This window comes from Prionailurus bengalensis, chromosome B4 (genome assembly GCF_016509475.1).
Source record: "Prionailurus bengalensis isolate Pbe53 chromosome B4, Fcat_Pben_1.1_paternal_pri, whole genome shotgun sequence".
NCBI classification, from domain to species: Eukaryota; Metazoa; Chordata; class Mammalia; order Carnivora; family Felidae; genus Prionailurus; species Prionailurus bengalensis.
Window position 1 is genome coordinate 94,192,707 of NC_057358.1, and position 27,608 is coordinate 94,220,314.

The 27,608-nt window shown below is 36.3% G+C and overlaps 1 protein-coding gene and 1 pseudogene across 2 annotated transcripts in view; one reads left to right on the forward strand and one right to left on the reverse strand.

Annotated features, from left to right (window-relative positions):
• FRS2 (fibroblast growth factor receptor substrate 2) overlaps nucleotides 1-27,608 on the forward strand; it is a 114,727-nt gene that overhangs the window by 47,218 nt on the left and 39,901 nt on the right. For both annotated transcript variants that reach the window (XM_043564976.1, XM_043564977.1), the window contains exons 2-3: nucleotides 6,062-6,157; nucleotides 7,649-7,691. The gene's annotated coding sequence lies outside the window, so the exon portion shown is untranslated. The remainder of the gene's footprint in view (nucleotides 1-6,061; nucleotides 6,158-7,648; nucleotides 7,692-27,608) is intronic.
• LOC122474028 lies at nucleotides 25,841-26,989 on the reverse strand (annotated as a pseudogene).

A 27,608-nucleotide genomic window follows, 5' to 3' on the forward strand; every position in this document is an offset into this window, starting at 1 on the left:
GTAGGAATTTAGAAAAAAAATTGTAACTCTTCTTGGTTGACTTCTATTTTTGAAATTATGGATTATCACCTAGAAAAGAAAAGGGCTGAAGTGAGTATTATAAAAAGTGTTTCCACTTTTGAGGAAGTTAGTGGAGTTGGGTGACAGTTCCTGGACACATACATATGAGGACAGCATCTTCAAGAAGAGGATACCAAATACTGAGGTCTTTCAGTATTCAAGTAACTTAAGTCTCTGGAATAAATAGTACCGAAGGTAAACCTGCTTTAATACCAAGACATAGTGAATATTTTATTGTGCATAGTATTAAAATTCCCCCAAAATGGGACACCTGGGTGCCTCAGTCGGTTGAGCATCCAACTTCGGCTCAGGTCGTGATCTCGCGATTTGTGAGTTCAAGGCCCACGTCAGGCTCTGTGCTGGCAGCTCAGAGCCTGGAGCCTGCTTTGGATTCTGTGTCTCCCTCTCTCTCTGCCCCTCCCCCACTTTTGCTCTGTCTCTCAAAAATGAATAAATGTAAAATAAATATATAAATAAATAAAAAATAAAATAAAATTCCCAAAAAAACAATAAAGCCACACACTCTATGATATTTAGATTTGTATAAATCTCCTTGTTATGTATAATTTTGAAGACACAGAAGAAAATTAACTCAAATGCACCTTGATGTTCTACATAGAATCCCATGTTAAGATATCATATTGTTTCTTATTAAGAAATACATTTTATATCATGGACAGCATGTGTGTAGCATGTTTGTATACAAAACGAAAGTTTTAAAAAATAACAGTAATTCATGCTGTGTGTGTGAGTGCCAGGGGAAAGGACAGAGAAAGAGGCAGACATTAACTGTAAGGAGACATTGTATTTATGATAAGGTTTTTAGAAATAATACTCTGTATGTGATGCACTTCCATTTTCTTAAAATATAAAACAAAATAGCAAATGCTGTAGGTGATGCCCCCAACATTGACCTCAAAACCCATTATCTTTATTTATAGTCTTTTTTTTTTTTTTTTAATGTTTACTTAATGAGAGAGAGTGAGTGAGCAGTGGAGAGGCAGAGAGAGAAGGACACAGAGGATCTGAAGTGGGCTCCATGCTGACAGCAGCGAGCCTGATGTGGGGCTCAGACTCATAAACCTGAGGTCATAACCTGAGCCGAAGTCTGCCGTTCAACTGACTTAGCCACCCAGGCACCCCTCTCTTTATAGTCTTAATGACAGGTCTGCACACAAAGTATTTTGTTGTTCAGAAACACTAAAATCCTAAGGTTTTTTTTTTTTTTTCTTTTTTAAAAAATAAGGTTGTTATCAGTGCCCTGGGGGAGAGTGTATCCTTGCCTTTTCTTCCTTTCCCTTCATTGTTCCTATCAGTGCAATGAATTAAAATTGTGAGAGAGATAATTTTTAAGTGTTAATTTATGCTGAAAATTCTCAAGTCACAGTTAAGTATTTAGAAGACTAGCATATGTATTTAGGCCTTTGGAAACTTTAGGTCATCAATCTGTTGAGTCTCTTCTCTGTAAAGGAGTACAGTGTTTAAATGGCATGTTTTTAATCAATGGGGATAATTTGTTTCAGGGAATTTTCACTTTCTCCAAATAACTGAGGACATTAGTGAAGCAAGGCTACCTTTCTTGGGTGATGTGTCCTGATAAGTAGTTGGCCTTTTTCTTTTACAATAGGTATGTTACTTTTACTGTGTCCTAGGTAGTGGGTACACCTAATAATAAATTAACATTTCTGAGAGAAATAATTTTCTGATAGAAGACTCATTAAAAATCAGATTCTGTTCAGTATAAAGAACTGAGGCCAATAAGGGTCATCCCATGGAGTCAGGAACTAAGGTGTTCCACATGAGAGAATTTTCTAGAAAAGGAAAATTAGAAATCATAACTAATAATTTTGTTGCAAATTTTAAGAAATTAATGGGATACTTTAATGCATATATTTGTATGTATCCATATACCTATATCGTGCGAGAGAAATGTTTCAAACATCCCCAAAAGTACAGAAACTATGTGGAAAAACATTTATGTACTCAATAAATCTTAATGTTTCTTCCTTGACTTCTCAGAGTGTATGAAACAGCCATCAGTGACTTAGAGGTGATACAGGTTAATCATTGTGAATGAATACTAATTAGTGACTGTAGTATGACTAATTTACTCAGTTCCCTCAGACCTAAATGTAGCATATTTTTCTGATTCGTCTCTTAATGCCAGAGGTTTCTTACTAATGTATAACAGTGAACTTTGCCCTTTTGTCCTCTTACCTAAAGCAACTTTGGGAGAATGGAACACATTTCTTAAATGAGCAGCCTGGATTTATTTACATGTCATTCCTATAGGACGGATGGGGTATTTGTGACTAATAGTTTTATTCTATTTTACTGCAGATTATAATAGTGGAAAGAAAGATCTTGCATCCTGGACCTGTTTCTGGTTTGGACAAGTTGTTTAACTACTCTGGGTACTTTGTTAATACCTTTCCCATAGAGAAGTTCTGAGAATTAAGTGAGCTAATGTAAATATCTGGCACAGAAGTTGCTCAAGAAAGGTTACTTTAATATCACTAGCCTTCTTTCAAGTGGTTGAACTTGCTAAAGTCTGATTTCTAAATGAGTGGGGGTATTTCGGCACAAAAATACTCAGACTTCTCTTTACCTCCCTCCCTAAACAAAGCAGATTTTAACATTAAATTTCATCATCCAACTCTTAGAACCCTTGCAGATTTTTTTCTTGTACTCTTGGTTTATTTTTGTACCTAAGGTTTGATAGGCACATAACAAATGCTTTGTGAACATTAAACTAAGTGAAAAAGGATTGTTCAGATGAAAGGTATGTGGATAAGTCAGTTTTTGGGCAATTCTAGAGAACTCTTGCCAGAACTGGTATCTTTGTTTTGGTCTTCAGAGACTATTAAATGTGATCACTGAGTCATACTTGCTGTTTTCTCTGTCCCCTGGCTATATCTCTTAAGATTCTGAAGCTTGCCAGCCACAGGATGTTTAAAAGGCAGAGTAGGCTTTAGCCCAGGGGGAGTTTGTTTATTTAAAGAAAAATAATTAAGTTCAAACATCCCTACCATGTCATAGCTAGTCTGGTCATGTTAGAGTTAGTTCTTTTGATTCTTTCTGGTGGTCACGGTGCCTAAAGATAACAAATTCGAAAGTAGTTTAAACTTTGAAATTACTTGGAACTTTATAATGTAATCCCAAACAGAAGTCCCTAAAGGAGTGGGGGGAAAGGGCCATTTATTTTGCTAGTTGTTTTTTAATGAGAGTCATTTAATTCACATCATTTACTACTCCTTCCTAGAGTTATGGCACAGATGATTTTATTAAAAACAAAACCAAAAAAAGAAAAAAAACGCACTATGGTGGTTATATCTATTACTTCTTTGAAATTGGGACCATAAGAATCTTTTAAAAGGGACAGTATAGGAGCACCTGGGTGGCTCAGTCAGTTGTGTCCAACTTTCACTCAGGTCATGATCCCATGGTTCGTGGGTTCGAGCCCCACATCAGGCTCTGTGCTGACAGCTCAGAGCCTGGAGCCTGCTTTTGGATTCTCTCTGTCTGTCTGTCTCTCTCTCTCTCTCTCTCTCTCTCTGTCTTTCTCTCTCTCTCTCTCTCTCTCTCTGTCCCCTGCTTATGTTCTGTCTCTCTCTTTCAAAAATAAATATTTAAAAAATTAAAAAAATAAAAGGGACAATATAGTCTTATAGATGTTTAGACACAAAAGATATGGTAATTGGTGATGTTCATATTTCAGATGATTATTATCTCCAGAATATTTCTCCTTGCATATTTTATGCCAGATAAGAAAAACAGAGACAGATATTTTGGCTTGCCTAGGGTACCAGGACCTGTCTCTTTGATGAGATAACTTGATAACTTGTAAAAACCAAGTCCTAGAGGAAGTAGAGGAGGTATAAGACCCGTATCTGCTTTTCTGGGCAGAGGGAAATGCAAGTCCTGAGGCCTTGAAGTGAGAATGTGCTTGAAGTGTTTAAGGAAAGGAAAGAGGCCAATGTGGCGAGAATGGAGTGAACAATGGGGAGAGTAGTAGGAGACGAGGTTAGAGAGATGTGGAAGGGATATTTCAAACCAAGGTCCTTATGGCTGTTGTAGGGTTTTGGCTTTTAGGCTAGTAAGATGGACTCAATTAGAGGCTTTGAGCAGAATGATATGATCTGACTTTCTTTTGAAAATGACTAATCTGATTGACTTGTTGAGATGAGCAGAGGGGGAGACTGGGAGATCGAATAGGGAACTATTAGAGTAATGCAGATGAGAACTAAGGTGGCATGGACCATGGTGGTCAGATTGGAAGTGTTGAAAGTGGTAATATTATGGATGTCTTTTGAAACTGGAGCTCCTGGGATGAATACGTAATGGATAGTGATGAGTATTTCTGCACATAATGTTTGATTGACCCATTTTTAATGATGTTAAGATTAATCACTGGGTTCAAGTTTTGTCGACTGGATTTAGCCATTATGAGGTTTCCCATCAATCTTTTACCTAATGGTTTTAGCAGCTGTTGATCATTTTTTTAAATTAAATTATTTTAATGTTTATTTATTTTTGAGAGAGAGAGAGCGCGCGTGCATGTGCATGAACAGGGGTGGGGCAGAGAAAGGGGGAGACACAGAATCCAAAGCAGGCTCCAGGCTCTGAGCTGTCAGTGCAGAGCCCGATGTGGGGCTCAAACCCACAAACCGTGAGATCATGACCTGAGCCGAAGTTGGATGCTTAACCAACTGAGCTATCAAGGCGCCCCAAGAGCATACAAGTTTAAAAAAAAAGAATACCCCACCCGCAACATTTAGCAATCATTTGTCTAGCAGTTCCCTTTTAGGAGTTTTCCCCAAAGATTCCAAAAACAAAATTACAAATTCCTCGAAGGCTGGTAGCATCGATTGATTGATTGATTGTTTATTTTTGAGAGAGTGGGGGAGGGGCAGAGAGAGGGAGAGACAGAGGGATCTGAAGCAGGCTCCGTGCTCTCATTTGCAGAGTCCAGTGCGGGGCTTGAACTCACAAACTGTGAGATCATGACCTGAGCCAAAGTCAGACGCTTAACTGAGTAAGCTACCCAGGCACCCCTCATGTCTTATCTTTTAATTATGGGCTTTGTTTACTGGGGGAAGAAACAATAATGATGATGTAGTTGGCATTGATATCAATGGTGTATATGTGGAGGGAATGGCATTTTGAGACTTTGCCGTTTTGAAATACTACCAGATTAAATATTTCATCAATTAAAGTTAAATCACTTGTCAGTTTATTCATTCTTTGAGTAAATATTTACTGAGCACTTACTGCATGGCAACCATTGCCTTAAGTGCTTAAAAGATATCTGTAAATAAAACCAGTAAAAATTCTCTCTGGATCTTACTTTCTATGGATGTGAGGGGGAAATTGGGATGTCTGGGTGGCTCAGTCCATTGAGTGTCCCACTTCTGATTTCAGCTCAGGTCATGATCTAATGTTTCACGAAATTGAGCCCTGCATCAGGCTCTGCACTGACAGTGTGGGATGGAGACTGCTTAGGATTCTTTCTCTTATTCTCTCTTCCCCTTTGCTGCTCGTGCTTTCTCTCTCTCTCTCTCTCTCTCTCAAAATAAATAAACATTCAAAAAAAAGATGCAAGGGGAAATAGACAAACCTGTATAATTCATTTATTGTTTTCAAATGTGGGGTTTTAGAGTTCCTCTTCATCTTCCTTTTTCCCTTTTCTAGTCTGTAAATGGCATTCTTAGGGAGTTGCAAGACCCTGCTGGTGAGTGGAAGGCATTGAGGACTGAAGAATTATAGATCTTTATACTTAGTCTGTGTAACAGAAATGTATAATTCTGGTCCTGTGGGACGATAGCCTATATTCCATCCTTCTCACCTCATCGTCAGCCCTGTTAATGTTTTTTATTAGAAGGTTGCTCAAGAATTGTTTTGATAGTTCCCTCTCTTGTAGACTCTAAAATTTAGAAAATTGTCCTTAAATATTTTGTGTTTTTGTTATAATGTGTTCTTAATGACTACATCTTTATTTCAGAAATGACCATTAAGAAGTAGATGCCCAGATGCAAAAGTGATGAAACAGTCAGTTTGTCATAAAGTAAGATGCAGCTGTGGCTTTTCAACCAGATTAGTAAGTGTGGCGAAATTTTCTTTTTAAATTTATACTTATTTTATCTCCTTTGAAAAACATTCAATAAAAAGTATAGTGGACATTTTCTTAAGTGTTAACTTGTATTTCTGTTTTTACTTTGGATTGTAGTACAAATTATAGTGTATGACTCTAGAAAATGTATGTCTGTGCTGTACCTTTTTAAGAACCATAGAAGTAATATTATAAAGTCATAGTGTTAGAGGAGACATGTGACAAAGAGTCACTATAATACCACTATCCAAATATAGCTACTCCTAAAATTCTTGGATATTTGTTTTCCTTACCAGTCTTTGTTCTATACATTTAAAAAAAAACAAACAAACATTTTGCTCATAGTGTTATGAAGAGTGTGCTTCTTTTATATTTTAAAATTAAATTTGTGGGAGGGTAGGTGATGGGCATTGAAGAGGGCATCTTTTGGGATGAGCACTGGGTGTTGTATGGAAACCAATTTGACAATAAATTTCATATATTAAAAAAAGTACTCTTCAATGTGGTGTGTATATATATATACATATATATATATACACATACATACATACATACACACACATACATACATACATACATACATACATACAGTGGAGTATTACTCAGCAATCAAAAAGAATGAAATCTTGCCATTTGCAACTATGTGGATGGAACTAGAGGGTATCATGCTAAGCGAAATTAGTGAGTCAGAGAAAAAGACAAATATCATACGACTTCACTCATATGAGGACTTGAAGATACAAAACAGATGAACATAAAGGAAGGGAAGCAAAAAGAATATAAAACCAGGGAGGGGGACAAAACATAAGAGACTCTTAGATATGGAGAACAAACTGAGGGTTACTGGAGGGGTTGTGGGAGGGGGGATGGGCTAAATGGGTACGGGGCTTAAGGAATCTACTCCTGAAATCATTGCTGTACTACATGTAACTAACTTGGATGTAAATTTAAATAAATAAATAAATAATGTATTCTTCAGGACAGAGTTTCTTATTGGGGTAATGAAAATGTTCTGCTATAATATGGTGGTGATGGTTACACAACTTTCTGAATATAGTATAAAAACCACTGAATTTTACACTTTAAAGAGGTGAATTTTGTGACCTATGGATTATACTTAAAAACTACCCTTCAGGTTATCAAATCTTGGTGAGAGTAAAACCCAGTTGAGTACTGGTATTTGAGAATATGAAAATGTGCCAAGATATCATTGTGTACCTAGAAGAAATAATTTGATAATCAGTGGAATAGTGTTTTTGTAATAATAAAAAATAATAAAAATTATAAATTTTATAGATATTTTAATAAAATATTAAAGTACTTTTATTATTAGAGACTTATTATCTCTTAAGCTTTGGTAATATCAAGTGTCATAATATTCTGAATGTACTGTATTAGCATTTTGTTATCTTTTCATTTTTAAGGGACTTCCTTTTTTTGAAACTAACATTTCAACTTTTCTACCTGAAATTTTTTTAGGAACAGAATTGTATCTGTTTCTCTCAGAAGAGAATTCCACAAGGTAAGAAATTATTAATATAGTAATAAAACAAATGTGGTCGAATACAGGCTTAATTGCTTTTGATTTTTTTAATCCTTTTCCCTATATTTATTTCATATTTTTCTTGATTATCCCAAGATTATCACAAATTTGTTAGCTCCTTTTTTACTACCTCAGAATTTTGAAACAAGATGCATTTCATCTTATTTGAAGTTAAGATTAAAAGGACGTGATAAAAGTCATCACCTTTTGACACTCAAATACTGCTTTTCATGGCATCTTCCTAGCATTATTAAGGAACTCATTCCTAGCATTGTTAGGAGTGGGTTTGTCCATTTTAGGAAGAAAAGTTCTCTTTTTCCATTGGGGCCCATTTACCTTTTACCTAAATGACTCAGGGCAGTAGAGGATTCATAGAAGCTCTATTAGGGGCTGTTAAGTTAAAGATTATTTAGCTGTGTTTCCACCTATGGAAATTATATAACTCCTGTATTTGGTTTAAAAAATGGAGTGCTTTCTACTGGGTAGATAAGAAAAGATTGAGTAGCATCTAGTATTAAAAAAAAATCCTAAATGATCATCTTTACGATGGATTTTCAGTCATCATTTAGATTATTATACTCTTTGGACTGCTGAAGGATGAAATGTTCAAGTGAGTATATATTGGTGTGCTCCTCTTGGTATGCCAAGAACTTAAAATCAGTTGCTTGGCCTTAAGAGATTACATCGTTCAAATTTTCTCAGGAACTCTTTGATATAGGTAGTAGTGATCACTGCAGATTAATCTGACAACTGGAAAATGCTTATAAAGTGAATTATTCAGATCAATAACTCTTTCTCATTTATTCTCCTTTTTCAATGTAATGTGTGCTGAGGGGAACATGCACCCTCAAACACATCTTTCCCACAGATTTAATTAGGTCAGTTTTTATCCTGAAAACTGAAAACAGAGGGTTAAAATAAAGGGACCCACTGGCTGAAGAGGAGGGACGGGGAGCAATGCATCAATAGTTTTCACGTACAAGTGTCTTGTGTAGCTTTCCTCCTGTGTCTTTCTTCTACTTCTAGAGGCTTCAGGGAGTCCTGGAACCTGTGTGTAGCACTATCTGATCCTTTAGGGCACTACTCAAAGACAGTACTGCAGGAGAAATCCAGATCCCCATTTTCCTGGACCATCATGCTTAAAGCGAAAACAGAAATTTCACATGATTTAATCTTAGTGAACTTGATCTGTTACATCTTTGTCCCTGTTCTTTTGGAAAATGAAATTTGAATCTTCGACATTAATACAACGTATGATGTGTAATACGTTGTATGACACATAATACAGTGTATGACAGTGATGGATCATAGTATCTGGTACCCATAGGGCTCCCCTGTAAGTGCTCCATAAATGTTTATTTTTATAAATGCCCAGATGCTGTTGTAACTTTATTTTAGAGTAGAAAATAATCAAAACATGATTATTCATATTTATGTAGTATCATCTTCCTACACAAAGGTTAAAAGGACAATGACAACTTTAGAAAAACTGTTGTTAATTGTGCACTAACGAATGGTTGAAATGATAAATTTTATGTTACATATACTTTACCACAGTTTAAAAAATTGTTTAAATTTTTGAGCAACTGGTTTATTATGAAAGAGGATAGCTATGTTTGAGGTATTGAGTTGATGATATTCCTCAGTTTGTGTCATACCCATCCTCATTGGTTCATTAAAGGACTATTTTTCTGTTTTCCTTTGTAACTAGTTCCCATACATACTCAGGTGTCTCTTTAGATCATATAACTCTTTCACCTTTTACCAGTCCTCATATAAGTGACTTTTTAACATGTTTCATATCTATCCTTTTATGTCTTAGGAAAGGTTTTATTATTTTGTGTATTTTAATTATATGGTAGGTCTTAGTCCAATTCTTGTAGTCCCCTTCGCCCACCTCACTCTTCTGTTTTTCTGAGATCTGGCCACGTTGTTGAATGTTCGTCTAATTTGTTTTGTCCAACTGGTACGTTGTATTTTAGGTTGTTTATTAAAATGAAACTGTTACATGTAAAATTCCTTAAATGTATAAGGAATGTTACAGTGAGCATTAAGAAAAGGCCAATTTGTGTTCACTTTTTAAATATTAGAATTGAATTTAAAGAATGTGAATTAGATGAGATGGAAGATTAGAGGAAATATAAACATCTGTTTCAGAGGCTGAGAATCTGTTAGAACAGTGAAAGGAAAAAATTGTGGGACCTAACAAAAACATCTATTTTTCTTCTAGAAACATTGTGTTAAAATGCTCAGGTCTCAGTGTTAGCCCACAAAAGCTTAATAGTTGAAAGATAACCAGTAATATTTTGGAACCTCCTTATTACTGATTACCTATTAATTTCTACATATTATATTTGAACATTCATCTTACTTTGTTTTTAATTTCTTTGAAGCATAACCATGTTTTCTGAATCCACATCACTGAATCTAACACAGAAAAAAACAGTACAAATGCAGCTTTCTAAATTTGGGATGCAGAAACACAGTTTCATCTAGAGTAGCATATTATTAGCAGAAGCAACTTCTGTTGGATCCCCTAACTATAAACTGTCAGAGTGGGAACTTGAGAAGCTCCAAGTCCAAGGTGATGGTATGCCTTGCAGTAATGAAGAGGAAAGAGAGAGGAACACTCCTATGAGAGGATGGGGTGATCCCTGACTTTAGAAGAAGGGCAATGACAGCTGTGATCAGATCAGGGAATGGCTTCCATCACAGAGAAGAAGCTAAAGGTACCTTGTGGGGAGAAGTTTGTGTGGGAGGAGGATTTTAGGGGCACTTAGTTCTGGGGGCTAGGAGAAAATGTGCTACTAATTCAGTCATGAAATGGAAAAGGGTAAAGGAATTCATGTTTGCTAAAAGTGAAGTCAATGTTGAGGCTTTTTGAAAGAAGTAGTTATTTATATGTCAACACTTAAGTATTTATACAAGTTCTGGTGGGAAAACCAGTAACTCTTTTTTTGTTGTTGTTGTTAAGTTTTTATTTATTTATTTTGAGAGAGAGAGCAGTGAAGAGGCAGAGGGAGAGGGAGAGACAACTGAGCCACTCAGGCACCCCAACCAGCAACTCTTGAAGTTAATATTGAGTTGGTATCCCATGCATTGTTGAACACTGTTTTTAAAAGTAACAGTTCAGAGAATTAGACATCAGATAACATAATCTCTTTCTCTAGTTTCATTCGTTTTTGAGTATTTTATATGGCATAGTAATTTCATTAGTCTCACTTTGTTATATTAAGAGATGGCCTAAGTAAAACAGATAGTGTAGTATTCTCATTTTACAAATGATGCAACCAGAAGTGGACTTAGCTTTAGGTTCCCTATCAAGTGATATTTTGCTCTAAATGGAAGATGTAATTACTAGTTTTAAATTAAAAGAAATTTTCCTAACCTGAAAGAACCTCATAGCCTAAAAAGTTTTAAAAAACACACACATATACAAACAAAAATATAGCCAGAGAGTAATTGATTGATTTAACCTTAAGGTTCACTAAAGCAGCACTTAACAAATTAACTTGGATTTTGTTGGCTACTGTTATGTGGAACATTATTTCAGAAATATTTCCAATTTAGAACAAATACTATACATTTAGATATTTTTAAGTTTTGAACATGGCTGTTTACTTTGGTAAACAGACACTTCGGTGTCTAATTTTGATGGATAGGAGATTAGAATCCTCAGTTTGTGGGAATGGAACAAGGAATTTGATCTCACATATTTCAGTACATAGTAATTCCCTCCCCCCAAGTCATTTGTAGTATGAAAATCAAGAAAACGGTGTTATAAACCTGTGTCTTTTATCCTGAGTGACTTAATTTGGTTCAGGCTAGCTTTAGCGGTATAAGTACAGATCAAGTTTGGTTTTGAATAGTCCAGTTTTATCCTAGGGCATTCTAGGTCTGCAGTGTTTTTGGATATGCTAACCATTTGGTTTCAATACCTAGTTGACATTTGATCCTGTGGAAAGATTGTGAGAGATTTCACATGTAGGTGGTGGGATGAAGGAACACAGATTGACTCATAGTCTACTGAGTAGACTGGAGTTATAGGACTTTGAAGTTTAGCAGTGTTTTTGTTACTCAGAAATAAACTCTGATTTATTATTGTATATTAAGACTTCAAATGTAATTTAAGTAAATTTCAACTTTAGAAAATGTAGATAGCTTTATCATTTTTATAAAAGAATATAGTTATTTCAGATACTCTTTGTTTCACGTTAAACTCTTAAGAATTCCATATGAGCTGCCTTTTTTTTTTAGCCACTTGCTTTCAGATTAAAAACAAAACAAAACAAAACAAAACCAAAAAACCAAAAACTCAGAATAGGTTGAAACTTGACACAAATTGCAGCCACAGAACAAAAGTGCTGATCGAGTTAAATCAACCCCTGTAATGTGTATTGAAAAGAAAACCTCTCCTCTCTCCGCCAGTTTGAAGAACAAGCGTTTTTCCTGCCAAGAAGGGCTGACTTTAAATGGACCAGCTGTCCATATTAGGAGCACTGGGTTGCTAAGGTGACCATGGCTGTTTGGAGAAGAATGCAGCTGAGAGGGCAAGTTCTTGATGTGTGAGCTGAGGGAAGGAATGTGGTGTGATTGTGCATCATTCCTCCTAATCACATGCTCACAAAATGCTGTGTGGGCAGCATGTAGAAACTACAAATCTGAGTGCTAGAGCTTGTGTGTGGTTAAAATCATTTTGTTTTCATGTGAGCAAGAGGCTTACAGTTTAGATGGAAAACGTCCACTTTGTATACATGTGTGTGTTTTGGGTGAAGGGGAGGGTGTTTTGATGGTGGATGAAATGGGAATGAATTTATTTTGCATGATGGACACACACTTCCGTATTGTAAAGCAAAAATTATCCTGGGGTAAATGTTCCTTCCAATTCATCCTTTCAGTCATATATACAGTGTTAATAGTTCCCCAAGTGAAAGATGTGTCCTTGTAATTGTAATAATTGTACTTATATAATATTAAGTAATTGTACTTATATTTTGGGCACTTTTAATTTCAGAATTATTTGAAAGTCCCAAGAATATGTTGTCTGTTTGGTCCATTTCTCCCCTCCCCCCTTTTTAAAATATAGTCTTACTCTTCCAAAGGGAGATTTTATCTTAATATATTGTGTTTCTTCCCTGAAGCATCCAAAGATAGGTTCTGGTATTTGGTAAAAAGTACGATTCAAGGGGCAGTGGGAAGTGTCAAACTAACAAGCCCACTTACCTGAAACACTTTTTAGATTTTACCATGGACATCATTGCTAATATTTGAAATGAGATATAGCCACATATATTGATATAAACACCTACTGAATGCACCATGAAGTTTTTTGTTTTTTTGTTTTAATCCTTGTTAACAAATCCTGACAATAACACGTTGGTCTTTAATGCAGATATAAATATGTAATATCTTTAAGATGTGGAGTCATTGGACATTGGCAGCTCTGTATTACCTTAGCATCATATTCTTAATCAGATAGTCTACTTGCTTTGACATGGTTGCTGTTTAATTGATTTATTTATAAAATATGGAGGGAAATTAAAAGATTAAAATAATTTGAGTATTGAATTCAGTTGGTTATTTTCATGGTATACCTTGATAACTTTTGATGGCATTCTCTCAACTAAGTGCTTTATGGTTTTCACATTTAATCCTCAAATCTCCTAGTAACTGATTTTTTTGAGAGATATGGGACATGAATTCACTTTTTTCATACGGATAATAGGTTATCTCAACGCTATTTATTGAAATAGTTCTTCTTTTCTTCCCTGATATGTGAAATTTCCTGTCTCACAAATCAAGTTTTCATATGTGGGTAGTTTTATTTCTGTACTCTCTCTTCTGTACCCTTGGTCTTTTTGTCTACCCCTGAGTTATTACTGTACTATCATAGCTACCTCAGATACTCAAATTTTTGTTTCTTGCCTTGTTCATGACTTCAAAAGGAATGCTTTCAAATTTCACCATTTAACATGATAACTTGTAAATTTTTTTTAAAGATGATATTTGCCAAATTAAAGAAGTTTCATTCTATTCTTCCTTGGCTAGGACTCTTGTTTTAAATCATGAATAGATGTTGTATTGAAAGGCTTTTGTATAACTTCAGTGATGATTAAAATTTTTTCTCCTTAATCTATTAATGTAGTCAGTTACATTGATTTTCAGATTAGGTTAACTAAGTATTCCTGGGATAAACCCAATAGAGTCAAGTATGGATTCTCTTTTTTCATAATTATTGGATCTGGTTTGCTTACATTTTGTTTGGGATTTTTAGTGTTCATGAGTCAGATTGGCTTTTAATTTTCTTTTCTTACATTATCCCTGTTGGATTTTCAACATATTGCTCACTCATTCATTCATCCTTTCATTCATTCATTTACTCATTCATAGAGCACATATAAGGGAAGAACAGAGAGAGAATCCACCCTGGCAGTGTGGAGCCTGATGCAGGGCTTGAACTCTTGAACCATGAGATCATGACATGAGCAGAATCAAGAGTTGGATGGTTAACTGACTGAGCCATCCAGGCGCCCTTAACATATCTTTCTTTTTAAATGTTAGTTGTGGTAAAAACACCTATCATAAAGTCTACCATCTTACCCATTTTTAAGTGTACAGTTTAGTAGTGTTAAGTATATTCACATTATTGTGCAACAAATCTACATAACTTTTTCATCTTGCAGAACTGAAACTCTATACCCATTAACCACTCTTCATCTCCCCCTCCCATTGTCCTGGCAACCACCATTCTACTTTCTATTTTTGTGAGTTTTACTGCTCTAGATACCTCCTATAAGTGAAATCATACCGTATTTATCTTTTTGTGCCTGGCTTTTCACTTAGCATAATGTAGCATGTATCAAAATTTTCTTTTTAAGGCTGAATAATATACCATTGTGTGTATAAACATTTTGTTATCTGTTCATCTGCCAGTGGACAAGTATGTTGCTTCCACCTTCTGGCTGTTGTGAATAATGCTGCTATGAATATGTATGTACAGATATCTCTTCTACACCCTTTCAATTCTTTTGGATATAGACCCAGAAATGATACTGTTGATAATATGGTCATTTTATTTTTAATTTTTTGAGGAACTACAGTCCTGTTTTTTAATAGCAGCCACACCATTTACATTCCCACCAGCCATACACAAGTGTTCCAATTTCTCCGTATCCTTGCCAACACTTATTTTCTGTTTTTTTTTTTTAATAGTAGCCATCCTAATGGTTGTGAAGTAATAGCTCACTATGGTTTTGATTTGCATTTCCTTAATGATTAGTGATGTTGATTCCTAATGATTGAGTATCTTTTCATATGCTTTTTGACCATTTGTATATTTCCTCTGGAAAAATGTCTGTTCAAATTCCATTGTCCATTTTTTAATCAAGTTACTCTAATAGTTATCATTGTTGTTGCCAAGTCATACGGGTTCTTTATGCTAGGTATTAACACTCTTACCAGATACATGATTGGCAAATATTTTCTCCTGTTCCATAGGTTGCCTTTTCAGGCTGTTAATTGTTTCCTTTGATGCATAGAAGTAGTGTCATTAAGCTTTACCTATTGTTTTTTGGTAAGAGTATTATACTTTTAGGTCTTATATTTAGATCTTTATTATGAGCTAATTTTTGTATAAAGTGTAAAGTAAGGGTCCAAGTCCTTTCTTCTGCATGTGGATATCCAGTTTTCTCAGCACCATATGTTAAAACGACTGTCTTTTCCTCCACTAAATGGTGTTAGCATCCTTTGTCTTGGTTGCGTTTCGGTATGAATTAGAAAGTGTTTTTTTTTTCCATTCTCTAGAAGAATTTTTTTAAAGTTGTAATTGTTTGTTGTTCATTCACTGTTTGGTAGGACTATAAAACTATCTGGGCTTAATTTTCTTAGTGGAAGGATTTTGAACTGCAACTCTTTGATTTTGTAGTAATTGTTTTTCTGTTTACATTCTCTTTCGTGTTTTTAAATGGTCAGTTGATTTTTTTGCCCTTTAAAAGTTGATATGTAGGGGCGCCTGGGTGGCTCAGTCAGTTAAGTGTCCCACTTTGGCTCAGGTCATGATCTCACGGTTCATGGGTTCGAGCCCCGCATCGGGCTCTGGGCTGACAGCTCAGAGCCTTGGAGCCTGCTTTGGATTCTGTGTCTTCCACCCTCTCTGCCCCTCCCCCACTCATGCTCTGTGTCTCTCTTTTTCTCAAAAGTAAATAAACATTAAAAAAATAAAAAAAAATATTCTGTGTGATGGAAGGATTCATAAAGCATTCCTTTTGTGTACTGAAGCATGATAGTCTTCAGAAAAAGTCCTTGCTCAACTGACTTGTGAGCTGAATTAGCTGCTTTTTTCTGGAGTACCTTTTTTTTTCCTTGAAAGAACTGGATAGGCAAACTGATCACTTGAACTTATGTATTTGATATTTGTTTTTCTCAAAAATGAACTGAGTGGGCCTAACACTTCAAGAAAAACAGCTGTATTTGTAGCCAGTGATTAAAAAAAAATTAAACTTTCAAGTGAAATTTAGTATCTGGGGCGCCTGGGTGGCTCAGTTGGGTAAGCATCCGACTTTGGCTCAGGTCACAATCTCACGGTTTATGAGTTTGAGCCCCGTGTCAGGTTCTGTACTGCCAGCTCAACCTGGAGCCTGCTTCAGACTCTATGTCTCCCTTTTTCTCTGCTCGTCTCCCAGGGGCTTGCACTCTGTTTCTCTCTCAAAAATAAATAAACATTAGAAAAAAATTAAAGAGAAAGAATTTTGGAAAATTTGTATCTAACACTGGGAGCTTGATAGCTTCCCAGATACCTAAAGACTTTTCTTGGGGCGCCTGGGTGACTCAGTCGGTTAAGCATTCAACTTCAAATTAGGTCATGATCTTACGGTTTGTGAGCTTGAGCCCCCCCCTTCAGGTGAGTTGAACCCCACTTTGGGTGAGCCCCACTTCTCTCTCCCTGGCTCGCTCTCTCTCTCTTTCTCTTTGCCCCTATCTCACTTGTGCCCTCTCTCTCTCTCTCTCAAAAAAAAAAAAAAATCAATCTGTAAACAAAAATAAAAATAGAAAAGGCTTTTCTTGTGAAGTGGTTAATGATAATAAAGAATGTGGTTTTCTTTTCTGTCATATTGTATTCTGAATTGTGTCAGTTTGGAATACCTGAATAACTCAGTGAATATTTTCCAGATGACCAATGTATAATGATACAAAATCACATATGGGTAAAAGTGCTAGATAAACCAATGAATTTTAATGCAATAGAACGTGAAAAGTTCATTGATATGGTTTTAGAAACCATAGAAGTAACTAGACTTCAGGAAACTACCATTTGTTAAGTTCAGGTGTAGTATCAGGACTAGCAGCAGTTACTTGAAATAATTATTGAAATATTCACTTTCCCAGCTATATCTCTGTATGAGGCTAGATTTTCTTCATATACTTATATACTTTAACCAAAATAGTACATCACAGAATCAGTCATAAGAATACAGCTGTCATCTATAAAGTTATACATTAAAGACATTTGCAAAACTATGTCTTATCAAAGACAAAACTTTTCTTATCAAGTTTTTAATTTTTTCCCATACACATATTATTTATGTTAACATATCATAAGTTTATTATTCTTTTAATAAATTAATAAATATATTAAACATTTTTCAGATTTAACTTCTAATTTGGTAAATATCAATAGATAAGAACCCAGTTGAAGGAAAACTCTGAAAAATTCTCAAATAATTTTTTTAAAATGTTGTATTTATTTTTGAGAGAGAGAGAATGAGGGAGGGAGGGAGAATGAGTGGGGGAGGGGCAGAGAGAGAGGGAGACACAGATTCCGAAGCAGGCTCCAGGCTCCGAGCTGTCAGCACAGAGCCCGATGCAGGGTTTGAAGTCACAAACCACTAGATCATGACCCGAGCCGAAGTCAGATGCTTAACCGATTGAGCCACCCAGGTGCCCCTCAAAATAATTTTTAAAAGTGTAAAGGGATCCTGCAACCAAAAAGTTGGTGAACTGGTTGCTGACCTACAGATCACAATGATGTTTCATTTTTATTTCTGACATTATGCATTTGTCCTCCTTTCCTTTTTCAAAATAAAAAGTGGTATCCCAATTTTATATTAAAAAAAAATTCAGTCTCCTTTATAGTTTTAAGATTATTTTCATAATAAATCTGTTAAATGATGATAAATACATCTATAGTTGCATTAACTAATTTTAAAACTCCATAGGCCTAGTACAGTCTATTCATGAATGTATTTCTGTATTTTGTTATGCAAATTACCCCCAAATACTATAAAATTCAGTTAAAAACAGACCCTCCTGGAAGCAGTGACATCCCAGTAGTAAGAGTATACCTGGTTTCCAGATCTTGGTTTCTAATAAGTTCTGTACTAAAAGGAACCAGGGCTCCTTGGAGAAATGGCTGATTTAAGGACTGGGGCAAGAAATATATAGATCAGCTTAGAGCATCTTGTAGTGCCGAAAAGTAAGAATGTGCTTAAACAAACTCACAATGATGGGACTATGTCAAAGAGACATAGGAGCCAACTGAAAGCCAATGATGGGACTATGTCAAAGAGACATAGGAGCCAACTGGCCTTTGACCAGTGGTCAAAGGTAGAATAATTTGAACAAGAATTGAAGTGTAAAGTTGTATTGGATTATAACCCAGAGTATAAAATAAGTACTCAAGGCTCCATATGGTATAAATAGGTTGTTGAATGAATGAATGAATGAATGAATAATGAAGAGACACATCTCCTGTGCAGAGTAACTCCAAGTAATTTGTGTTGATACTCCCATCTTCAACAAGGTGGAACATTACTCTCCACTCCTTGAGTGTGGGCTGTGCATAATGACTTCCTTTTAAAGAGTACACTAATGAAAGGAGATGGAGAGGAGTAACTACAGTGGAGAAATCTTATGAACACTACCTCAGCCAGGTCAGTAGTGATAAGTCATATTGACAGTATGTTTCCAAGGATAACGCTGTGATGAAAGGCATTTTTTCTCCCTGGTCTTCTCCCAAAAACTCATAATGCCAATCTAATCATGAGAAAAACACCAAAGAAATTGCAGTAGAGGGACATTCTGTAAAATTCTTGACCAGTATTCCCCCAAACTGTCAAGGTCATCAAAAACAAGGAAAATCTGGGAAACTGTAGCCAAAAGGAGCCTAAAGGGATATAGCTAATTATAATAATGGTATCTTGAATAGGATCCTGCAACAAAAAAAAGCATATTCTATAAAAACTAAGGAAATTTGAATAAAGTGTGGATTTTAGTTGATAATTACATATCTGTATTAGTTTATTAATTGTAACAAATGTACCATACTAATGTAAGGTATTATTAATATATAACACCAGATGTGGAGTCTATGGGAATTCTGTATTATCTTCTCAATTTTTATCCAAATCTGAAATTGTTGTAAAAAATAAGGTTTATTAAAAAAAACCAACTGAGTCCTGCAAGTATATTTTTAAACCCAGAAATCATGTACTTCACAACTTTTACCAGATTTTTTGCTCATATTCACTCTGAAATACTATTACTCCTGGAGGCAACCCAAGTTTAAAAAAATCTAGTAAAAGAACAATTTGCTTGAGGGTATTGCATAATTGATTCTTATAAACAGACCTAACATTTATTTTGTTGTATTTAATGCCAACTGAATGCCTACTCACAAATGTTAGAAGGTTGTATTTATTATGGTCTTAAGTCTTTTGTTATCATTTTAAGTTTTTAAGCTTCAAGCCAGTCAAAATTTTTGTTAAAAAATACTGACAATACGTTTGAATGTATAATTTATTACTTAAGAGTCCTTTCTTATTCGAGATAATCTTACCACATTTTAAATTAATTTTTTTATTTGAGTGAAATTAACACACAACGTTACATTAGTTTTAATCTTAACACATTTTTAATAATTTAAAGAGAGATACTGGTTTCAAACAGTAATCTGTACCTCTCTTTTTCAGAATAAATTTATCTTAGGCACTTGAATGGTGATTTTGGTGATCTTTTTATTACTAAAGCAAGTGTCACTGGGGCTGTGTATTAGGAAAACAGTATTTATTGCCTCCAACCCACCTATTTTCTTGTTGGAGGGTGGGGTGGAGAAGCATGTACTGGATATTTTCCCTTAACAGACATACTAGTTTTGACAAAATAAACATATTAATTTGTAGCATTTTAATTAAAAACTGAAAATGTGCATGGTAACAAACCCAATCTTAAACAATTGCAGCCTTATCAATAGGAGGAACTAAGCCTTACTTGGTTAGCTTAACCTTTGGTCTATTTATAAAATTTTTTTTTTCAACTTTTATTTATTTTTGGGACAGAGAGAGAGAGAGCATGAACGGGGGAGGGGCAGAGAGAGAGGGAGACACAGAATCGGAAGCAGGCTCCAGGCTCTGAGCCATCAGCCCAGAGCCTGACGCGGGGCTCGAACTCACAGACCGCGAGATCGTGACCTGGCTGAAGTCGGACGCTTAACCGACTGCGCCACCCAGGCACCCCTGGTCTATTTATAGATGTAAGAAGAAAAAGTTGAGTTCTCTTTCCCTTTGAATTTTTAAGCAGATTTTTGAGTGAACTAGTGTAAAGAAAGAAAATATTTGAAGAAGCTGAATTAATAGCTAAATCATTTCACTAGCCTGTGATGTTCCAAACTCATGTTTTCCACTTGTGTAATCATACTCCTCTTTTAGCAGAAATAACTACCAAGTAACAAGACCAAAGAAATACCAAATACTTAGACCAAAGATATTGGTATTGGAATTGTGTATTACGGGTAATTCAGGTGTTACTCAAAGAAAATACTAATCAATGTTTGGCATCTTTTAAGGTTAAAAATTAAAAGAGCTTGGGAAAGATTTAGAATCCGAAATCTAACATAAATCTAGAAGTCTATTCACCTTCACCCAGGTCTTTGCCAAGACTGTAAAACTTCAAGGAGTGACAATGCTTGGAGGAAATGATACAGATTGGGTAATGACTTTTAGGCCATTGACTTGCCCAGTTAGACTCTTTGGGCATCACATTTGCTATAAAAACTGCAACTCAAATGAGTCTTTGAATTTATGTAGTATGAAAAGGAGGACACCTGGTACCACCTAAGTCTTGTGTGTATACTTGCTCATTTTGACAGCCACTTCTAAGAGAAATTTTGTGCCACCATATGCTAAATTTTTAAGTTTATTTATTTTGAAAGAGCACACGCGTGAGTAGGGGAGGGGCAGAGGGAGAGAGCAAATCCCAAGCACGTCCTGTTCAGCAGGGAGCCCAATGCAGGGCTCCATCCCATGACTGCAAGATCACAGCCTGACCGGATATCAAGAGTTGGACGCTAAACCAACTGAGTCACATGGGCACCTTCCCCCCCCCACCCCCAATATGCTAAATTGTAAAGCATTTTTTTATAAGGGCACCCTGGCTGACTCAGGCTGTAGAACATGTGACTCTTGATCTCAGGGTTGTGAGCTTGAGCTCCACGTTGGGCATAGAGATTACTTAAAGCATTTTTCACGAAATAACTGTCAGTGTTCAGACCAATAAGTAATACATTTTGAGCTTCACTTTAAAAAGTAATCTTTATAAATAAGTATTAAGTGGGGCACCTGGATGGCTCAGTCGGTTAAGCGTCTGACTTCAGCTCAGGTCATGATCGCGCACTTGGTGAGTTCGAGTCTTGTGTTGGGATCTGTGCTGACAGCTTAAAGCCTGGGAGCCTGCTTCGGGGTCTGTGTCTCCCTCTCTCTCTGCCCCTCCCCTGCTTGCACTCTGTCACTGTCTCTCAAAAAATAAAACGTTAACAAAAAAAGATTTTAAAAAACCTGCTAAAACAATAAATAACTATTAAGTTACATATGTTAATTAGTAAAATATAAGATTATTTGGTTGTAGTTTTATTAATATGTTTTTATGTTGAAGAAATTCAGGGGCAAAATTTATCAGTAAGTTATGTTGCAGTTTTGAAACATCTAGTACCTATTTATTCATTCATCTGAGTCATCTGATGACCATGACTCTTTTCTCATAAGGTATTTTCTCCATTAGTTAGAATGCAATATATAATTACTGTATTGGAAACACCAGTAGCAACTTGTATCAGTTGGGGTTCTGGCAGAAAATAGGACACTGACAAGTGTAATCTAAAAGAATTCAGTGAAGAGATTATTTGCAGAGTGTAGGCAGGTTAAGGGAAAGGAGCAAGTAATGATGAAGCTGTTACTACTTCTAGGTCTTGAAAGGAACAGGGGAGGAAGTGTTTACCTGAACCCGCAAGAGCCATACTTACTGGAGAGGGTTGCCTGATGGAGGCCATCAGAAAAGCTTTAGCAGGCAGTGGAGCCACAGCCAGTCTGTTCTGTTGGTGCTCCATGCAGGTCAGGCTCCTACAAAAAGAGTAGAGTGGCTCTGGAGGGTCAAATGGAAAATAGCCAGCATTGCATATAACTTTTAAACTCAGCCATAAAAACAAGTAAGCAAACAAACTGGGCTTTAAGAAAGAAGAAAAGAAAGAACATAGTAGTAGAAGTTATTTTTAAAAATTATTTTTAATGTTTATTTTTGAGAGAGAAAGAGACAGAGCGTGAGTGGGGGAGGGGCAGAGAGAGGGAGAGGTGCAGAATCCCAAGCAGGCTCCAGGCTCTGAGCTGTCAGCACTGAGCCTGATGCAGGGTTCAACCTCACAAACCATGAGATCATGACCTGAGCCAAAGTTGGACGTTCAACTGACTGAACCACCCAGGCGCCCCAGTAGTAGAAGTTATAAAAACTCAGTTGGGAAGGTTTTAGTGACATTAAACAGGATTATTACAGCCAAAAATCATCCATAAAATTCAGTTAAGCCTTAAAAGGTTTGTGTGTTTTTTTTAATTTATTTATTAGTTTGAGAGAGAGTGAGTGGGGGAGGGGTAGAGAGAGAGGGACACACAGAATCCCAAGAAGGCTCCGCACTGCGAGCGCAGAGCCTGATACAAGGCGTGAGCCCATGAAACTGAGACCATGATCTGAGTGGAAACCAGGAGTCGGTCGCTTAACCAACCGAGCCAGCCACTCAGACGCCCATTTTTTGTTTCTGTTTTTCTTTTTTTAAAGATTTTACTTTTTAAGATAATCTTTATGTTCTTAACATGGGGCTCAAACTCACAGCCCTGAGCTGAGATCAACAGTCTCATGTTCCACCAACTTAGCCAATCAGGTGTCCTCAATTTTTTTTTAATTGAGGTAAGTTAGTATATAATATATTAGTTTTAGGTGTGCAACATAATTTGATTATTTGTATACACTGTAGAATTATCACCACAGTGAGTTTGGTGTCCATCTGTTGCCATGTTTATGTGGGGTATCATGTTGATTGCAGATTTTAGCCATCTTTGCATTGTTGGAATAAATCCCACTTGACCATGATATATGATCCTTTGAATGTATTGTTGAATTTAGTTTGCTAATATTTTGTTGATGATTTTTGCATCTATGTTCATTATGGATATTGGCCTGTAACTTCCTTTTTTTTGTTGTGTCTTTGGTTTTGGTACAGCACAATGCTGGCCTTGTAAAATGAGTTTTGAAGCTTCTTTCCTCTTCAGCTTTTTGGGAGCTTGAAAATGGTGTTAAATCTAATTTGAATGTTTGGTAGAATTTACCAGTGAAGTCTAGTCCTGTACTTTTGTTTGTTGCAAGGTTTTCTATTACTGATTCAATCTTCTTACTAGTAATTGGTCTATTCGTATATTTCTTTATGATTTCGTCTTGGAAGCTGTGTTTCTAAAATTTACCATTTCTTCTGTGTTATCCAGTTTGTTGGCTTATAATTGTCCATTGTAGTCTCTTATGATCCTTTGTATTTTTCTGGTATCTATTGTAACTTCTCTTTCTTTTCTGATTTTATTTCAGCCTTCTCTTTTTCTTGGTGACCCTAGGTAAAGGTTTTTCTGTCTTTTCAAAGAACTAGCTCTTAGTTTCATTGATCTTTTCTATTGTCGGTTTTTAGTCTGTAGTCCATTTATTTCCACTCTGATCTTTATTATTTTCTTCTACCAACTTTGAGCTTTGTTCTTTTTCTTTTTTTTCTAGTTCCTTGAGGTATAAAATTAGATTGATATTTCTTTTGTTTCCTGAAGGAGGCCTGGATCATTGTAAACTTTCCTGTTAGAACTGTTTCTGCTGCATCCCATAAATTGTAGATGATTGAATTCCCATTTTCATTTGTCTCAAGGTATTTTTTCTTTTTTCTTTTATGTCTTCATTGACCCATTGGCTGTTGAGTAGCATGTTGTTTAATTGTCACAAATTTGTGATTTTTCCAGTTTTCTTCTTAACTGATTTCTAGTTTTTTTTTTTTTTTAATTTTTTTTTTCAACGTTTATTTATTTTTGGGACAGAGAGAGACAGAGCATGAACCGGGGAGGGGCAGAGAGAGAGGGAGACACAGAATCGGAAACAGGCTCCAGGCTCCGAGCCATCAGCCCAGAGCCTGACGCGGGGCTCGAACTCGCAGACCGCGAGATCGTGACCTGGCTGAAGTCGGACGCTTAACCGACTGTGCCACCCAGGCGCCCCAACTGATTTCTAGTTTTATACCATGTAGTTGAAAAAGATGTTTGGTATTATTTCAGTCTTCTTAAATTTGTTGAGATTTGTTTTGTGGCCCACCATGTGATCTGTCTTAGAGAACGTTCCCTGTGCACTTGAGAATGTGTATTCTGCTGCTTTTGGGTAGAATGTTCTGTGTGTATCTATTAATCCATTTGGTCTAATGTGTCATTTAAGGGTGATGTTTCTTTTATTTTCTGTCTGGATGATCTATCCATTGATACAAGTGGGATATAAAATTCTCTGCTATTACTGTGTTGCCATCATTTCTGTCTTTAGACTTGTTAATATTTTCTCTTTATATTTAGGTGCTCCTATGCTAGTCCATGAATGTATATAAATGTTACATGCTGTTGTTGGATTGATCTCTATTATTATGTAATACTCTTATTATGCTTTTTGTTTTAAAGTCTGTTTTGTCTGATAGGAGTATGGCCATACCAGCCTTCTTTTTTTTTCCCACTTGCATGGAATATCTTTTTCATCTCATCACTTTTAGATCTGAAGTGAGTCTTTTGTAGGCAACATATAGATAAGTCTTTTAAAAAAATATCTATTTAGCCATTCTTTGTCTATGATTGGAGAATTTAGTTATTTTAAAGTAAATATTGGGGCGCCTGGGTGACTCAGTCATTTAGGCGTCCGACTCTTGATTTCGGCTCAGGTCACGATCTCACAGTTCACGGGATGGAGCTCCATGTCGGGCTCCGTGCTGAGAGTGCGGAGTCTGCTTGGGATTCTCTCTCTGCCTTTCCCTCACTTGTGAGCCTGTGCGCACATGCACGCACACTCTCTCTCTAAATAAATAAAAAAAATAAAGTATTATTATTTTCTTGAAATGATGTGAAACGTTTCTTTTCTATATCAGACAAGAGCACGGCTAAGTAATCCAATGCTATTGCAGCATTATAAATATCATTCCTTCACCACACTATAAGATTTAAATGCATCTGCACAAGGGTGCATGCTGTATGAAAGGTGTAAGGTTGCTGTTGTCCTGCCAAGTCCTTCTGGTCCCTACCCAGGTCCTAGTGCAACACTTGGTGGTCCCAATGGTTTTATCAAAATAAATCATGTTTAAAAAATAAAGCATTTAAAAAGACAAGTAAAAATGCCTCAGTAACCATATATCCAACTCAGACTTCATCTGTTTAAATGTTCTGTTTGCCTCTTGCTAATAGACCTTTATTTCACTCAAACTAATAATAAGTCTTCCATACTGAAGTATGTTCCTTGCCCAATTAATCCAAAGGAAAAAAAACCCTCAAATGATTAGTAAAGAAAAATGTAGGGATTAACACACCCTTTCAATATGTTTTTAAATATTTTGAAGGTTTAAAAAGTATTTAAAATTTCTAATTTCTGGTGGGAAAACATTATCTGAATAAATACCCGAATGGCAAACCACTGTAAGATGTTTCAGTTGCATGTGGGGCAGAGGGGTAGGAATTCTCTTCATAGCATCCCAGCTTTGTCCACGAGAAGGTCAGAGGTACACTGGTTTATATTATTGTGACATTTGCCAGGTAATCTAAGTTGCTTTTGCTTCAGCAAGGGCTTGATTTGTCAGAAGGGCATTATGCTTGACCTCTGAATTTGGCTGACAATTTACTGATGAGATTCATAACCTTTGGGTTGCTCTGATATTTTGACATATTTGCTGAGTCCTGGGCCACATCCTAGAAGGCCGCCATAACTTCTAGATCCTACGTGGCTGTGAGAACCTCTGGATCACTTAGACTTACATTAAGCCCAGGCATTCCTGCCATTCCAGGCATTCCTCCAGAAAAATTACCAGGCATTCCTGCCATTCCAGGCATTCCTTCAGAAAAATTACCTGGCATCCCCCCCAGGAAAGCCACCTGGGAAAGAAGCTCTGGCTTCTTCCTCCCTCTGGGTGCTCTCTTGTTCTCTCCGAGCCTTCTTAACCCTTTCTGTTCTTTCTTTGATTTCTTGTTCTTCGTGTTTTCACTCATACTTTATCTAACGTTCAGCAGTTTTCGGGGTCCTCGGTTGAACTTCTTTCAGCATTGCACTAGCATCTTCGTCTTAATCCAGTTTACAAGCAAGGGCGAGGTCACATGCTGCTTCTTCCCAATGGCCCAGAAGTCTGCGTGCTTTCCATCACCACTTGAGAGGCTGAGCTGAATCAGGATTTATTTCAATAGCTCTGTCACAGTCTTGGATGGCAGCATCTGGCTTCTGTAATTTGATGAAGACACTGGCTCTCTTGGCATGCACAATGCCCAAGCGAGGATTCAACTTAAAGGCATGTGTGAACAAGTCAGTGGCTTTCTGTAGTTCACTGTTGTTTAGGGCTTCAGTGGAAGCCACTTTTTTATCATTTGCCTGATCCGTCATTTCCTCGGTTATCTCTACATTTTCATTTCCCATTTTTTGAGAGGCATCAATATCTGGTTCAGTCACACCTTCATTGTCAATTTCTAGATCACTTTTCCTTACTTGATGGTTCATCTATCTTTATGTTTTCCTCCACCTTCTTACTATGATTTTTCTTCCTTCATACTGTCTTCTGACTTAGTTTTTTGAGTAGCAGGTGGTATTTTACCCCCCATGCTCTCCATCCGCTCCCGCAGGAAGCGCATTTCCTCAGTTTGCAGAACACTTGGATCCTGTTTATACATTTTCACGAAGGCCTGGAGCTCGTGCACTTTGTGGGGGTCCATGGTCGAGAGGCCATGGCAGGTGGCAGGTGTGGCTGAGGTTGTGGCTGCTGCTACTAGCTCAGCATGACCGTGTGGAAGGGCTAAAGGAATTATTGACAGATATGTATTTATTGCTATTTTGTTCATTGTTTTCTGGCTGTTTTTGTAGTTCCTCTCTCTTCTTTTCATCTTCTCTTGCTCTCTTCTCTTGCGTTTTGATGCCTTTCTTTAGTGTTATGTTTAGAGGTTTTTTTTTCATTATCTTCTGTGGATTATAGATTTTTGCTTTGTGGTTACCATGTGGTTCATATAGAGCAGCATTTAACAGTATTTTAAGTTGGTAGCAATCTTAAATTTGAATGCATTCCGAAACTCTACAGTTTTGCTTCTCCTTCCCTACATTTTGTGTTTTTGATGTCGAATTTTATATCTTTTTATTTTGTGTATCCCTCAACCATTAATAGTTCTAATTAAATTTACTACTTTTGTCTTTTAACCTTCATTCTAACTTGTAAGTGGCTAATCTACCAACTTTACTATATATTTACCTTTACCAATGAGATTTTTACTTTTTTTTTTTTTTAGATTTTTATTTTTAAGTAATCTCTACACCAAATGTAGTGCTTGAACTTACAACCCC